The sequence below is a fragment of the Meleagris gallopavo genome, chromosome 5 (assembly GCF_905368555.1).
Source record: "Meleagris gallopavo chromosome 5, MGAL_WU_HG_1.1, whole genome shotgun sequence".
Taxonomy (NCBI): Eukaryota; Metazoa; Chordata; class Aves; order Galliformes; family Phasianidae; genus Meleagris; species Meleagris gallopavo.
Genome location: NC_139408.1, coordinates 12,355,464 through 12,373,668, shown reverse-complemented (window position 1 = coordinate 12,373,668; position 18,205 = coordinate 12,355,464). Strand labels below are relative to the sequence as shown.

General features: G+C 41.1%; 1 long non-coding RNA gene across 1 annotated transcript in view; it reads right to left on the bottom strand.

Annotated features, from left to right (window-relative positions):
- LOC109367681 (uncharacterized) overlaps positions 1 to 18,205 on the bottom strand; it is a 31,956-nt gene that overhangs the window by 12,913 nt on the left and 838 nt on the right. The gene's annotated exons all lie outside the window — the stretch shown is intronic.

Below are 18,205 nucleotides of genomic sequence, written 5' to 3'. Positions count from 1 at the left end.
AAACCAGGTTGTCCTTTCCATTTGCAAATTAATTTTTGCAAATGACTTCTGCAAATAACAACTTTGCAAATGATTCAGGTCTAAAGTTACTAAAGGGACTGTGTATGCTGGGGTACAATGTGCCTCAGCCAACAGGGCGAGGTAGTTTGGGTCTCAGGAAGGAAAGAGTATAACCAGATAAAGCAGGCTAAGCGGCCTCCACTTACTCTGGACCCAGTGAAGTGTGAGCCATTGGTCTTCATCGTGTGGCTACCAATGTGTATTCTGATGTACTCATATTTTAGGCACTCTTCGTGGAGATACTATCAAATAATTCATGTGCAAAGCACTGAGACTTGGGGTAAAATTACAGCTGCACTCAGTGTGACATACCATACAGAGCAGCAGAGAGCTAGATTTATGCCCTGTAGGGATAATATTTGCCACTGACTCTCACTGCTCAATAGGAAATACAGTGTGGTATTAGTATACTTTAAGATAAAGGGTGAATGAATTGTCCTGATTACTGCAGACCAGTGACTTCTGGACGAGGATTATCTTTATTTTCTGCGCTGTTATCAACTCTGAGGGATTGTAGACTGATCTGGCATCTAGAAGGACTCCCCATATCTTATAATAAGGCATTAATTTACTAGACTGGAATAGCCACAAAGCCAGCTAAATCCTCAGCAAAGCACCAACCGTAGAAATGAACAGAAAAATTGTTCCCTGGGCTTTGCTCAAGTCTTGGCTGCTTTACTGTGACTGCCAGCAAGAGGGCCTCTTCCCACAAGCATGATTGCAGGACAGGCATCCTAGAAATAGTGTCTTAGGCAGACCTATTTGCTTTTACACTGGTCAGCCACAGCTCAGCTGATCTACCAGGCAGCACACACAGGGCTGAGACCATGAAAACATTGGAGCTGTGAATATCTGGTGAAATGCTTCAACACCTGAATGCCGTGGAAGCTCAAAGGCTTTGGGCTCCCCTTGTTACCCTGGGCCTTTGCACCAGAGGAGGTGTCTGCACTCATGAGAGATGAGCAGAATTCATCAAGATCAGGCAGGTTGTAAGTGCTCTATCATCTCTAACTATGAGGCCTGAAGAAACCTAAAGATTTAAGGTTTGAAAGTGTCTCTTAACATCATTATTTTTCCAAAAGATATAACAACAAAGAAAGCAAAGTTAAGCAGAAGTTTAGTAGTAGCAGGAGTTCAGAAGTCATAGCAGAACTGCTTTAACAGCTACTGTAGGTCTATGGAGACTGCTAAGAAAAGATGGATGGTGTACAGATCAGAGTTATTGGCATAGATCTTGGGACACCAGCATAGGTGTGGAAATCACCATTGTCAAATCTTCAGAAATTCAAAAATAAGGTCTTCTTTTAGTACAGAGAAACATGAAAAAGAGGGGAAACAGGAAAAGGAATTTCACAAAATAACTGTCTTATTTTGTACATATTTGTGGGTTCTATTTTCCCCTTGCACAAACCAATGACAAAGCCATCTTCGACTGCGTATTCAAAAACAGAATTAGCTTCAAGTAGAGGCTTAATTCTGACTGAAATCAAAATGAGTTTAATCACATTTCTGTATTTACGCCTAATTCACAAGTCTGCTAAGACTCTTACAGCTACACTATTCTGAAATAAGTGGAAAAAGACAACATCAGATACTTCAGGGTGAAAAAGTAATTTGCTACTTCCATTGAGCTGTGAGGACAAATGGTGTTATCTTTTACCAAGAAATTACATTGCCCTGTGTTATGACAAAGAGAATTTGTCTTCTCGGCCATTTCTTGCTTGGGTTCCCATCAGCTGACAATGTCTCTGCAAGAATCACAGGGCAAGATACAGCCCCAAATTCTTAGGGCAAAAGTTAAAATGCAGTCAATTTCACAAATGCAGCAGCTAATAATTGCTAAGAATTATTCAGGCTGACCAGAATTTCTTAGACTATTATTACTGTAAAACATCAGAATGAACACTGAATGTCTAGATCCTAAATACCACAATTCAGCAACACTTCAATACTTTCTTCTGTCTCAGTGAAGTGGAGCTGAAATTAGACAACACTCCTTTATGAGGCAGTTTATGCCTTAATGTTGCTCATTTCTGTGAAGAACAACACACCAACTTCTAGAGCTTACAAGAACTAGAGCTACATCTAAGGAATCCACATTAAAGAAAAATGTATAAAAACTGTCTTTGAATATATACAAAAATATTCAGAAATGTATATATATTCAAACACAGTTGTAATACTTACATCTGCTACAAACCACAGTAATTCATGCCAACATCATGGATAGAAACATGGAAAATCACTCAATGTTTAAATTGTCCTGTAAATCAAGAACACATAAAAAGATCCCCTACTTGTTTCAGATCTTTTCCAGTGGAAGGCTGACAGAATCAGCACACCAGAAAGTTTCTTGTAATGCAGTGTGATATATCCTCACGTTATTTTCCTTTCCTATGCTATGATTTGTCACTCTTCAGTCAAGAAGACAACTTCCTGTTTTCCATACCAGAAAGTTTCCTTTCTACTTTCTTCAGGAAGAAGAAAACACACATCAAAACTCTTCCCATATTCACGTGATTTTAGAAATGACATCAGCTTCATGTGTCCAGCTGATGCTACGCTGGCTGGGGACCCATGCTGAACACATTTTCTTCAAGTCCCATTCCACATGCCTCTGTCCATCCACGCCATGCTCCAGAGGGGGCCTTTTTTTGGTCATCTGTTTGTGCTTCATTTATCATCAAAGAGCTGCTTGTTGCAGATTACCTCAGTATAACTGCACAGACAAGATCCTCTGGAACTGCAAGCCACTCAGCTGCTGCTGCATGCATCTACTGCAAGCTTCTGTGGGGTGCCCAGCACCTCTGGGACAGTACAAGCACATGCAGAACAGCTAAAGCTGAAAGACTTTAATAAATGCTAAGTAAAACTGCCTGCCGACTGCTGGCCTGCTTCCCCCTCCCAGGAGGAGAAAAATGCTGTGCTTAACCTTTTCTGGGTGCAGTGCAGTCTAATCCAGTGCCCTGCAGAGAAGCAGAACAGAAACAAAAACAGGAGACAACTGGGCCAGAAACACTCCAGAAATTACTAGCACGGAACTTGGACAAAGCTCCCACCATTAAAGCTGGCACTGCATTGGATGACTTTGCTGGGAAGATTCTGGGGGTTAGAACTCACTCTGAGCCCAGGAATGATTTAGGAGAGTGGAAGAAAATGTCTCTTTTGGCTGCCAGCTTGGAGCTGGACTCAAGACTCATTCAGCATGGGGGCAGCTCAAGTGCTGGTAACGAAAGAGAACAGTTCTTTCTATCTGATAAATTAAGGACATTTTCTTTCTTTGCTAAATTTTTCTCTTGGTCAACAGACTTGCCGTGGGTGACCACCACACAGCTCATTTTAGACCAACTATATATAGCCATTTTGGCTATCTCAGGTTTTGACTCCTGTCTGCAGGAAAACAAACTGAGTGAGACTTAGAAAACCAAACAACAAAACAACCACAGGGGAACCACAACATTAATGCTTCAGATTTCTGTAGGAGGCTCATCTTACAGAAATTCCCTATGCAGTGAAACACAGCCATACAGAGGGAACCCGTACCTAAAGGCATCCAGAGTCAGGGCCCTGCTGGAAGGCTAAAAGAGAAGGTTTAGGAGATTTGTGAGCTTCGTGTCAGCCTTAGGGCTGAACTGAATTTCAGAATACAGAGCACTCTCCTTTTCCATACAGCTCTATTTCTTCCCCTGTAGGAGCTCTGGACAGAGGGAGTATTATTGCAGACCCAAAGACATTGACTAGCACAAATAGCAGCTAATGTAACTAAACATCAGAAATACTAAAAATAAAAAATAAAAAAAATAAAGGAGATCCCAGTGCTACCAATGATACAATTAGACGGTTGTCACATGGGGCGGATAACAATAGACACTTTCCAAGAATAAATCCACATGCTTTCAAGAGAGATGTCTTTTTACAAGCTTAAAAGAAGCTTCAGGATAAATGAGTGCAGAACAAATTAGTGGCGAACATAATGTAGTCACTTAATATTCTTGGTATCGATTCCTTTTCATTAGCTGGTAAGCACTTCATACTTCCACAGAGAGATTTTCCTCCTTCCTCAGGTAACTGATTACAACAAAAATTCTCTTAAAGACTATACCCCTCGGAGCTTTCCTCTTCATGTATTTCCAGAACTATACTTTGATGTATTTATTATCCAACAGAATTTTATAGAAATGTTAGTACCAAGAAGATAATGTAACTAGTTTTTCTGCAGGCTTGAAACAGCTTATTTACCTTTTACACTGTCCATTAAAATAGCAGGGGGGTTGAAACTAGATGATCATTGTGGTCTTTTTCAACCCAGGTCATTCTATGATTCTATGATCTAAAAGAGTGGTAGAGAAAGCCAATAGATCTGGCAGAAAGACATTTGTTGTGCCAAGACTAACAACGAATTTGGGCATGTCAGTATGTGCCTTCAAGAGTTTTCTTCCTGCTGGTAGAAATTGCACTGGAACAAAGCCTTTCTGAGTCATGTTGGCCATTTAGGAGGGTTACAGGAGTACATCCAGAATATGTCAAAACTGTCTTGCAGTTACAGCACATATCAGCAGCATAGCTTCTCTGTCAGCACAGCTGAAAACCAGGATTCATCAGCTACACTCAACATAGTTATGTATCTTCCCTGGCACTTGAGGTACCCTGTTCAGAACAGGAAATTTTTGTTTTCTGTTGCTCTCACAGCAAATGGTTTAAACACAGAGAAATGAGAGCATGAACAGAAACCATCCAAGAAATGAAGGAAATACAAAATGCCTGAAAAGACAAAATCTGTTCCAATATTTTCAAAATGGCATGCAAGACTCAAGGAGCATGACTCCCACTGGCACCAGAGAGAGTCACATCACCACACTGCAGTCTTAGAGACAAACACATCTGAGATGTGTTTTCACTAAGCTTTAAACCAGTACTACTTTGCAAGACCTTATAACCTACTGGGACTATTGAGGAGGAAGCACACAAAATAATGAGGAGAAAACTACTTGAGTAATGATAACAATTTGTAAGGGAAAGGTAAACATCTTCAACAGTGCTGTTTGCATTTAGTGCCTGGAATATTGGCCATGATCAAGGTGATCTTTAAGGTAATGAATGCTATCAGAAAGAGACCTGGACTATTCAGTTATTTAATTTAATTTGGTCTGCAACAAACCACATTAAAATGTACCATTATATCATGGATCTTAAGGCTTTTTTTTTTTCTTTTTTTTTTTTTTTTTTTTTTTCAGAGAGCCGTCTGATTTCACATCTCCATAAGAAACAAAATGGTTAAATTAGAAGGGCAGCACCCAGAACCTACTCTGATTGCCCTTGTTTTACTAGCAAGGCACTAGACAACACTGCCTGCCACTTTCTTACATAGACCAGCTAGAGGGAACCAGGTATATCACCTGACTTCATATTTCACTTGAAAACCAGCCTCCTCATGCCAAAGTACTCATCACCATGATGAGAACAATTACAGAAAGGAAATGAAGCTGACCTCTCCCATAATGTATTGAGAAAAGATTTATGAAATTCATTCTCTCTTTTGTGAGAAGCTGATGCATCAGCTGCAATCTCGTAATTACTATGAATCTCAACCATCCATTCTTGTGCTTCCTCAATACTCTGCACAGCCATGAAGCGCAAACTGCCTTCCCAGGGTGGAGATTGTAGTCTTCCTTATTTAAGTATGTAAACAGTGACACTACCTAATATAATGTAATATTTTCAGTGTCAGGGTAGAGGATTGCAAGCTTGAAAGATGAGGCTAAAGGTACATTGTAAAAGCAGAGGCAGTGTGTGGTGAAAAGAAGCTATAAATCAAGCCACAAAAATTAGTGCCTCTGGGCATGTCCAGAAAGAACTAAAGAGTAGACTATCTTTTTTCTGACAGAAGAGAAGAAGGGCTCTTTTGCTCGGATTTAAAACTGAACTCCATTTCTTCAAAACTGCTTAGGATTTATCTATATTGGTAGAAATCTCAAAGTCACTGCAAGTCATTTCAGTAGATTAATTTCTGCTTATAGCACTTGATGATTCAGATCAGTGAGCTTATCAGAGTTTTTGAAGAAACAAACAAACGTCTTAGAATAGACCTGAATTCGTGTATCTTGCCCTTACCTGGGACCAAAATCAAATTATAACAATGGTGTGTTCCCTCTACAGACCTACTAAGAAACTACAAGACACAAGAAAAACCAGCATGTGAGAGCTGATGTTTGACATTCTTAGACCAGGGGCCAAGCTGACAAGCAAAGCTCAGGCAGGAAATGTTTAAACTACATCTTTGTGTCTACAAAGGCTTTTGTAACCCTGTTCTCCAGTAATCAGTAACCTGCTTCTCAGCTTCCGGGCAAACAAACATCCTTGTGTTAATAAAAGAAGTTATCTCTAAGGAATTCTCAACCACTGGGAAAAAATCTAAAGTAAAGTAGTAATTCTGGGTGCAGAAACCAGGAAAAGTTGCCTTAATTTGGAATACAACTGGCCCCTCTTCTTTGAGGCATTCATTATAACAAGACAAAACATGGAGGTACTTAAAGTCCTCCTTGACTACAAATGCAGCACAGCCAAGGCTGTACATAGGAGGGCTCCCAATCTGCAGAAGCCTGCCAGCCCCTAAGTCTGATGCCTTCTGCAAGGGGCACTGACACTGTGTGCACTGGCATTGTGAGGCCGTCCCCCACAAAGCGGAGCCCAGTCCCAGTCCTGCATTTTTTCATGCGTTTGGAAAAGCAGCAGGAAGAGCAGTGAGCTAGAAACCCTGGATCCAACTCTACTCTCAGCAGCTCGTGTGAGCTACACTCTTGAAATTACTATTAACCAGCAAATACGTCCATCTTGACAAACTACAGCCTGCTATCTTTAAAGCTGTTTCTGGAGACTGCAATGAACAAGCGTATGGAAGAGAAGCAAGAGAAGCTATTGGCATAAAACGGGTGAAATCTCTTGCAGGGAAGCTTCTCCAGTTTTTCCCGTGGATTCTAGATCCACATAAATCCTAACTTTATTAAAATTCATGCTTGCTTATGTTTAACTCAGCTAATGTAAGTAGGAAAGACTTCTTGGCATAGGGTCCTCAGTTCTTCAAGCATCACTGAACTCTGAAACTTAATATCATACTTAATTCTTAAAAGAGATTATGAAATATTTGGGAAAAAATATTTGTTGTTTCCTGCCAGAATAAATTAAGGTCACATTAACCCACTATGAGGAACTAACTTGTTTTTAAATACACTCGTGTCAAAATGAGGATACAGACACAGGAGTAGATGTTTCAAGAAAAAAATAATAATGTATTTGTAATACTGAAACTCTATAAATTATGTATAATTTATGTTTATAAGACCAGAAAAGATCATTGTGATCACAATCTGGCTTCATTGCGTGGAACAGGGCAAAAGATGTCACTGAACTCACTCATATATGCATATTTTATATTTGACAGAATATTTGTCATCTTGATATAGTAATTCTGAGTGGTGAAGAACTTATAACAAACTTGTAAGTTGTTCCAGTAGTTAATCACCCTCTTTCATATAAGGATTATGTTTATTTTCTTATCCTCTTCCCCCAGTCCTGACTGCTAGCCAGCAGAGCTCCTGACATGTCATCTTTGATAAGAGTGGGCAGTGCTGGCCAGAGACAGTGGGGATAGGTCAAGTGCAAATAGCAGCACACCCTTCAGATACTGCTCCCCTCCTAACCAAAATAGTCTCGCTGCAAGGTAGAATACATTAGACCAGGTTTAAAGCTGAACCAAGGTGGTTATGCTGCTTCTGTCACCCAGAAAAAAGCACGAAGCAGCAGGTTGGGAATCCTTGCACAGCACCCTCTCACACTGCCAACATCCACTGTGTTCAGGGCTGTGGCCAGGCAGTGTAAGGAGGGAGCTCCTTCTGGCACACTGGTAGTCACTATTTGTAGCACAAAGACATGGCCGCAAACACACACAGACTTTGCTTCCTGCCCCCATCTCCTGACAAGCCAGACAGCCCTGGCCCAGCAACCATCTTCTGTTCCGTGCCACCTCTGACCCACGACATCTGCTGCCAGTGTCAGCAGTGCTTATGCAACTTCCTTCCACGTCACTGCTCTGGCTCTAAAAGCACATGGTAGTCCTGGAAAACAAGGGTAATTTTCCCCCCCAGAAAACCTTGACACTGTTTAAAAGAGCTGCTTGGCATCCACTGCTGGTAACCCAACCCTCAGCTGAAAGAAAAGAGAGCAGATCCTTTCACTTCCCAATTCCTGCCACATCTTTGCAGTAACAGTAAAAGTTCAGGTATCTTCCTCATCAACCTTTAAGAACATTACAGCAGCGACTGGAAGAAGTATTTTCCTCCATTTCTGCTGACTGCTGAACATGGGCTTTAAGTTCATCCTCACTGCTGCCCCAGAAGACTCTTATAATGAAAATCTAAAGGAGAGACAGATCTGGTTAGATCACAGTTTGATTGTTGCCCTGAATCTACTTAGACACACCAGAACTCCTAATGAAGTCCAGTCCACGTCTATTTAGTAGATAAGAGCAGCAGGTGTGCTTCCAGATGAACAAATTTAGAGGAATATCTCTGTTGAGCCATTCAAGGAGAGAACTTCCAATTGCTCACGAAGGTCTGAACAGCCACTGCACAACTTGTCTACACTCCATATAGAGAATTCCTGTGCACACAAAACTGTTGTCAGCCTTTCTCCACAAGGGTGCCATTCTCCGTTCCACTCCTGAGATTCAGGGGATGTTGCCAGCTGATGAGGCTGGGCCAAAGCTGTTATGAGGGACTCTCACTGAAGATGCATAAACATGTCACTGATCATTTCTGCTCTGGCAATGGACTGATAAAGCAGTGAGGTTTTCTCTTCTCCAGTGATTTTCAAGCCAGAAATACCTTGTTTCAGAGAAAGTTAATGAACCTGGCAAACCACATCCTGCTGCATCACGAGAGGCAAGGGAACAGAAAATCCTTGCTGGAAAAGTGAGGAGCATCACAGCAGAAAGCTAGAATGTACTGAGTGGTTTTTTTTGTTTTTGTTTTTTAAATGGGGGACGCAAGGCCAAAATTGGACAGGCTGACATATGCCTTCCACTGTATGCAACAGCCTCTCTCACCTCCAGACAGGTAAAATATTCTATGCAATTTGCCCTTGATCAGACTGTCCTTCACATCTTCTTGGAACAGAAGGCTAATATCTGATTGGCAATGCTTCCTTTCCCAGCTGGAAATGGCTGCCAAGATATACAGAGAATACATATAGAGTGTATCTTTCACATTTGTTAATAGTGGATATGGAAATGAGGAGAAAATATGGATTTTTATGTATGAAAATGCCTTCTGTTTCTTATGGGAAGGCAATAAGCAATTCATGTTTAATGTTAGGTCATTTCCATCACAAAGTTGTATTTTATTCTAATGTGATCTTGTGCAAGAAAAATCAGTTGCAGTTCCAAATTGCCTGCTTTTCTGCTGCAGCAAAATGGTAACCTGATTTTTCTGCCTCTGGCTAGGGGTGACAACCATACCAAGTTATGCTGTCGTCAATTATCTTCTCTGCCACTGACCTGAGGAGCATTGCAACTTTCTACAAGGACAGTGAGTTATGGATAAGAAAAGACATGAAGACCCCATCTGTACTGCCATGTCCTACAAGAAGCCAGGTGGTGTCCACATCTGTGTCAAAAGAGCTCTGAACCACCTACCTCTTCCGTGTGAAACTCATCCCAAAGTAAAAGTTCTGATTCACGAACCCATTGACCGATTTTTAGCTGTTTTTTCTTGGGGAACCTTTTGGGGCTTTTCATTTTGCGTAAGGATTGCACAAGCCTCAATTTTATAGAAACTGGGCTAAAGATTTTTAAGTGTATTAAGTGTCGTAGACTAAGTTTAGAGTCTGTAGACATGGAAATGTAAACCAGTTTGCTGCCTTTTTTGAGCAGTGTAGCAAATGCACACAGTATAATCAATGGCAGGTCATTCAACAGTGTAACTGAACCTGACTCTCACTGCAAGCTTGTGAAAATCCCTTTTACATCTAGACTTCAAACTTCTTATGAGCTCTCTAAGATGCAGGAATTCACAAAGTTTAGGCTTAGCATCAAAAGAGACAGATATCGAGCACAGCAGAAAAACTGAAGAACACCAATTGTCTCGTTCTATAATCATTGATTTCATTATTACAGCTTGGATTGTCTCCTTAGGAAAAAAAACAGTGGCAGGTGAACTCAAGAGAAATAGCAGAGAATGCTCTCATTATCTCTATTGCACTTAGACTGATTATTTTTTTTTTTTGCTATCATGTTGGTAGGATTTCCAATGTCACAAAGGCAGTTGGACCACTCGTAACTTCATCGAAATGAATGTACTTACAAGGTGGATAAGTACAACGTACTGTAAAGTTGCAAACAGGACCTGTGCTTTTAAGAATAAAGAACATGCTACGTAGCAGCCAGCTGACCTACATTCATAGCTGAAGACGTACAGCTGACCCACAGGGAGTTGAATCTAACCTACAAACATGGAAGGAGCCCTAGTGAAATGGACCGTGTCTTTCAAAACGATGAGCAGAAGCAGCAGCGTGGGGACAGATTTTTTCTGCAACTGTATGTAAGAAGCAAACTAGATTAATACTCCAGGATGAGCTACTGCTGCAGAGAAACACAACTCAGAGTAACCCCTGCATTCTCAAAATGCCACGCTCTGGGTAAGCAGACTCAAACCAAGATGTGGGAGAGCTCCCAGCCTGGGTGTCAGCAGTAAATGGCATAGCAGCCTGGGCTGAGCTCAACAGGCCAAGAGAATCCTGGGGACTTGATGTAAGCAGGAATGCTGCAGCAACGCCAGTGCTGCTGTGCTTTCACTGGTGCCTACATAGGTAGCAAAACCCTGCCACAAACACAGCTTTGCCACAAGATAAGGTGTAGTGATAAGCAGGGGAGGAGAGGAAGCAAAACTTCCCCAGGCGCAGGGAAGCACACCAGTGATGACTGAGGCATAAGGTGAGAATCATGTGCACTTGGGACCGAAGGCTTTTGCCCCACCAGACACAGTAGATCTGTTATGATTGCTGCAGCTCTGCTTCATGCTGTACGAGGATGTCCCTGTTGGCATAAATCAGGTTCTAGAAAAACAGGCTCCCAGTTAATTTGCAGAGTTCTGCCCCAAATACACTGACTGTTTTTGAACAGAGCCTTCCTTGTCCCTCTGTGGAGCTGCATGGTCACATGACAGCTAAAGAGAATGGGAAGAATTACTGCTACAGTGAAAAAGATGCAAAATAAAAAATTGAAGTTACTGCAAAATAAAAATGCATACCCTAAATTTGCCTATTAAAAATAAACAGTCATAATTAAACCACTTTGCCTGTAGTTAAATTACTTATCACCAATGTTTCATCCTGGCAAGCGTGAGTGACAGTTCTATACTTTGCAGTTAAACAAAACAGAATCAGAGCAAGGAAAGTAGCTCTGCTATCCTCAGTAAACGTATGCAAATAACCACAGTGGGAAACTACCATTAATAAAGCGCAGCTAGAAAGAGCTCTCCTAGATTACTCGGTGTTATTTCTTTTTTCCTTATATACTTCTCTTTTAGAATTCTAACCATTTTTTTTTGCAAACTTCAGACAGGCAAGGCCAGCTGGTATGTTCCATGACATTCAGGTAAAGCCTGGAGCACCAACACAAACGATCCTGTTCCTGGCATGGATTCCAGGAAAAGGAGAAATGCATTGTTTCTTTCCTGAGACAAATGCTCTTTTCCTCTATGCTTAGTTTCAAATGCAATCATTTATACTATAGAGGTCAAAGCATTTATCCATTATTGTCCCTCCTATTCTTCTCAGTTCAGCAAGTCACTTTCAGATTTTCCTCCTCAGAGGCAACCTTTCAGTGAGTCAGCAATGCTAGATGGCCAAAGTTAGGCTCTTTATTTTATTTTAGATAAACAAAGAGCTTTCTATTCATTCTAGGAAGTTAGACAGGAAAAATATTTCAAAGCTGATTATGGGATTCAACAGAGCAAGCTCCTATATAAATCACTTCTAAAAGTTCAAAAATCAGCAGCTTTAAGGTACTTTAAAAGTTTTACCCTGACCTTAAACTCCAGTGATGTATGAGAATCTGAGATAAACAGCCATTTTACACAGCCCAGAACAGACTGTCCAACATCATTTTTGCTAGCTGCATTTAAGAAATTTGCCATCTGCTCTAAAGGCATAGATAATGACCAACACATATTCCTGATGGCAAACTGCATATTCTGTACAGCCTGTGCCCATCAGCTGGATTACAGAATCAAGAATCAGTAAGGTTGGAAAAGATCTTTAAGATCATGCAGTAAAATTATCAAACCCATCCCCATCATGCTCACTAAACCACATCCCTCAGTATCACATCTACACAGCTCTTGAACACTCCCCCCCCACAGGGACATGACTCTACCACCTCGCTGGGCAGCCCGTTCCAATACCTGACCACTCCTTTAGAGAAGACATTCCCCTTCACATCCAACCCAAATCTGCCATGCCACAAGTCAAGGGCACTCCCTCTGCAATATTATCACAGGGGTCGAGAGGAACCTCAAGAGATCATTGAGTCCAATCCCTCTGCCAAAGCAGGCACCCTTCAACATGTCACACAGATGGGTGCCCTCATAGATCTTGAATACCTCCATAAAAGGAGACTCCACAACCTCTCTGGGCAGCCTGATCCAGCACTCCATCACCCTTACCATAAAGTCCATTAGTACGGAGCACTCTACGTTCAAGCTTTAGGCCATTACTCCTTGTGATTTATTTTTAATTGTAATTATGAGATACTACAGGGAAACTAAAGGGAAATCAAAAGAACAAATATTTAATACCTCCATAATCTAACATAAAAATTAAAGGCACACAAAAATTGATAGAACATTTGTTCAAAATTCTTTCTGAAACATAAGCTGAAAGGAGAATTCATTTATGTTAGGAAAGCTTTTTGTTTATTAGTACAAGTGTACTGACTAAAAGGTAACAACACCCCTTGTTTTCACAATGCTTTAAGTGCCTTATAATTCAAGTTCCATGAAGTAGCAACTCAAATGATTGCACAACCTTTTCTTTTTCTCCTCCCTTCAGTTACAAGCCTGGAGAACGATTTCTTCACCTTCATGCCTTGCACTAGTGTTCCATGTGAGATTTTATTCTGTCCTAGATTCCCACAGAACGCCATATCTTCATGATTTCTTCAGAGGAGCAATACAGGAGCAATACCCATCACACTTAGCTGGCAACATTCCATCACATACATATATAAATGCACTATCTGCCTCAAGTTTTAAGCTATCATCTGGAGGGCTGACAGTGCTGCACCAGGTTATGAGTGGTCATAGGTTGCTACTGATTAATTTTTCACGAAGTGAGATCAGTAAGGTTCCATCCTCTCCCCCATGCTTCCTTCCTGAAGTTCCTTGCCTCTGGAAGGAAGTGAAAATTGCGAGGGAAGAAATCTTACGATTCCCTTTTTTGTTCAGGGAAACAGGAGCATGCATACACACAAGCTTTGTAAGCAAAGAACATTACATAGAAGATACGAGCCATAAATAATTGGTATCATTTTTCTAGTACAAACACCCCAGAAAGGCCCCATACACCAGCCGCTCACCCAGATCAAAGTGGCTACAGCAGCTATGTCATCAAGATGGGAGCTGCTCTGGAGAGATCCCATCATCCATCCTTCTGCTGGGACAGTGGGTGTAGAAATCCGGGACCGAGTTGTCACCTAGCTCCTATTTTCTCTCCATCGGCAATGCTCAGAAGATAACCACTAAGAAACTTTAGCAAGCTGTGCTTTCCAAGATGATATTTCCATGGAGATGTTCCTGAGTGTCTCCAGCTGGTGTGTTAGCTACGGATTTGTTTGTTTCCTCAAAGGTATGGCAAATACTCTGATTTAAAGAAAACAGACAGACTTTGCTGAGGTGTGCAGAGGGGAGGTTTGGCTGTTGGGGTTTTTGTGTTGTATATTTCCCACAAACAAAGAAATTCTAATTTTACTTTGCTTTTCACTCTAAATAAAGCTCTCTTCTCTGGTTATTTTTTAATCAATCTTCACATGCAAGACATTCTGGAAGCCAGCTTGCGGATGATGATGGAAAAGCCATCTTCACATTTTCTGTGGAAGAATTACATTTTCTGATAGGAAAAAGTCCTTCCTGGAACATGAGAGAGTTGCTGCTCTGCTGCTGTGATGTGTGTAATACACACCAGAACTTCAGACTGCAGAAGTCTGGTATTTTCTTCTGATAACACCCATTTTTTTCCCCTCAAGACATTCCTCTGGCCAAAAACCTTGGATTCAATTTTATGTTCTGTATTCCCTGAAAAGAAGTGCTTAACTGTTGCAGAAGTTGCAGAGCATGTGATGAAAATATGCCATATGGGCCATTTCTTAACAGTGAATAATGAATGCACCATTTGTTGGGCCATAATTAAAACTGAAGAATAGTTTCCATTCCCATTGTTGATCTGGCTATTTGTATCACGAAGAATAAACAGATTCTTGCCTTATTACTCCTAGCACAAATTCACAGCTCATCAATTCTGTGAACGGATATTGGTAGTAAATATTCCGTGTTATGGCTCAGTAATGTACTGACGTATATGTAGGCACATTGCCTACCAGCTTCCTACTTGCACACATGTCAACAGGATCATGTTTACAGACATTTACAAAAATACAGATCACATAAAACTAACACAAAACCAAGATAAAAATATATTCACTGCAGTCAGTTTACATATCTTTCTGCATTTCAAGTGCTCTAAAGTATGACTGTAATTTGCAAGTCCATATTCTACACTAGCATATCATAAAAGCATTGCACAGTGTATTTTAAACTGTCAAAATACAAATTACTGTATCCCCATTTTTTTCACTCACATCTTAATTTAAGAACAACGCAACATTCCCAAAGAAATGCTTTTGTAAAAGCCTGAGAACCGGATCCATTTCTACAGAATTGCCAAATATAACCACAAACATAAATCACAAGACATATGATATTTTACTTGTGTCCTTCTGAGATTTTTTTGTATTTCTCCATTTCCTCCCCCCCTCCATTTTTCAAGCCCCAAATGCTAGAAATATCCCCATCTTTCATCTACCCTAACAAAAAAAGAGAGCTCAGGACCCCAATATTTACAAGGCAATTGAGATGCTGAGCACTGCATCAGATGATTGACAGCAGATTGCCAACACTGTTGTGAGTCTGGCTGCAGCCATGGCCTTGAAGAGACCAAGACAAGCTGCCACAGTGATGCTTCTTACCCCCCTCACCGGCTGTCCTGCAAGGCTACCAGTCACCTTGCAGCCCATGGACTCCTCAACAAGACCATCAGCATGGCACAAGGCACACTCTTCAGGTAACAATCCCACAGGTATTTGAGTGAGACCAAGTCTTCCTTTGGCTTGACAGTGCAAGAAGCAGCCAGCATTTTAACTGTTGCAGCATCTAGTTTTATTCCAAAAATAAACACGCAGCCCATAGGTACCAGTAACATGTAAACAAAAAGAACTGTGAAGACTTAAGTTGTATCAAGCTTTGTGGTAAAACTACATTGGTTGTATTCAGATGTTTGCAATTTAAACCTAAACCTAATACTAGGATTCACATCTTCATGCACAGCTTCCTCCCATTTTCCTTCATTTTTAGTATTGTAATCACAGTGTGCGACTTCACAGATTCATTTCCAACACTAATTCTCCTCCTGAAGGGCAAACAGGAGCCCAATGAAAGCAACCTCTATCTTGTGGCACATTCAGGACTCCATGAGACCAAACTACAGCCGACTTGAGCTAGCACTGGCAGAAGTCCTCCTCTGAGTAGGGTTCTCCCTAAGGCATGGGGTAATTTTGGCCAACATCTCTTCGATTCTGTGAATTTCTCCTCTCCATTGAAACTGTTTCTTTTTTCTACAAAAACATGCAGAATCAAAATGAAATACTCAAAAGGGACTCCAGTCTTTCCTCCCTCGTTTTTTAAAGGTCCTTTGGAAATTTTAAAAATATAGCCATGCATGAAACTCACAGTTAAGGAATACTTTTTGCCCTTCCAGACAAGACAGTGGATGTTCAGCATGATCTTTCATTAAAAGGTAAAGGACTTTAAAGGTCTTTTATGTCTTAGAATCATAGGATGGCTCAGGTTGGAAGGGATCTTAAAGACCATTCAGTTCCAATCCCTCTGCCATGGGCAGGGCTGTTCCCCACCAGCTCAGTCTGCCCAGGACTCCATCCAACCTGGCTTTGAGCACCTCCAGGGATGGGGCATTCACAGCTTCTCTGGGCAGCCTGGGCCCCACTGTCCTCCGAGTAAAGAATTTCCATCTAATAACTAACACTGACTTAAACCCAAATAAACTTCTCAGAACAAGCTTTCCAGTTGCCTGGAGAATTCCTGATCCTCACTAAACACAGCCACAGTACATATAAGCACTACTCTCACTTAATTACACCACTGCAATGTTTCCAGTGATTTAGAGCCTTAATAGAAAGAAAAAAGGTACTTGAAGGTATCACTGCCAGTTTCCAGCAGCATTTAGGACAATCTGCACAGATGCAAAAATTGGTCTTCTGTCCTACTAAACCACAAGTTGAATATTCATATAGATTGCACTGTGATAAACATGCTCACATTTTAGAAATTACCCACTTAGACCAGGGGTACAAGACAGAGTCAACACAATGTTTTTCACGTGTATTAAACTCTAAACCTTATCCTGAAAGAAGCCTTAATTGAAACTCTGCAACAGAACTACAGAAAATCACAAACATCTGTAAAACAGCATGCAACTGTTCTACAGTTACTGCCATACTTCCACACAATGGCAGTGCTTGTGATTTCTAGAAAGGAGCAAATCCAGTGAGTTTAAATGTCAGCTTCCCATGGATCCCTCAAAATCCTAAGGCATTAAGAGGAGCAAAAGGAGTAGTGCAGAAACACAGGAGCGAGTGAAAAAGTAATTTAGATTACTTATGGTGCCAATGAAACAAATGTTTAGAAGACGCTGCACCAAAGTTGTGCAAGGTAGTATTGACAAACTGCACCAAAGTTATACTAAAATGTGTTTGCCTCATCCATTCTCATTAAGATAAGTTCCTATTTCATTCTCATAACTGCAAATAGTAATAGAGATACGCAGTTTCCTCTATAGCAGTCTCTCTTGTCATAGAAAGGTTCAAAAAGGTTGTTCCCTAATAAACTTGTGAAACACATCTGGTAATTTGACCAACACCTGGGGCTTACCCTCCTCTCCATATGCCCACAATGGAGAGATTCTTCCTTACAACAACAGTTGCAAACAGATGCACATTCCTTCTCCACTCGCAAAACTTAGCCCTGATATTCCACCCTCTTCCCATAGCACTCAAAGCATACAACAACAGTCTTAGAAACCAAGCCAACTATTTCTGGCACCTGAGGGAACCCACTGCACCCCAGGCCAGCAAGATACTGCAGAGCTATTGCAGCCAAGGTAGGTCATGAAGCCACACTGGTTCACTCATGTCCCTCAGAAAGAAAAGCATCATTAACATCAACAAAAGTGCACTAAGCATACTCAAGAGAACAGAAAATTCAAGCTCAGGAAGCATTTAGAAATGCTTTGCATATAGCTTTACTCAGTGTAATATTTTGTCTTAGCCTTGAGGATGCTGTATTGTCCCTGCATTATACTCCACAGGGAGCTGTTCATAGAAAACACTGCCACCAAATTTCTCTCTCACCTCTCCCACACAAAGAGTGATGGAACATTAGACAAAGGCATTTTGAACAAGTGCAGTGGGAAAAGGTTTCTTCCCAAAGCTGTCAAGAAGTCACAGCCTTCAACCCCATGTTGGCTTTTAGGGGCTGCTAGAGCAAAACTTCAAATATGTAGTATGATTTCTGAAGCAGCAGCTATGTTGCATTCTCAGGATTAGCTACATCTTTAAATATTACAGCTCTGCTGCAGATCAGAAAGCTGCATTCCTTCAACCTGTTCTAGTGCTGCGGGTCAACCATCAATCCCTTAGGTAGCGATAGTTTTGGAGGCTGTTCCAGAAATGCTCATCTGGAGAGCAGTTTTCAACTGATGCAGGTGCAATGCAGTATCCTGCCACTTTGAGCACAAACACTTTTGG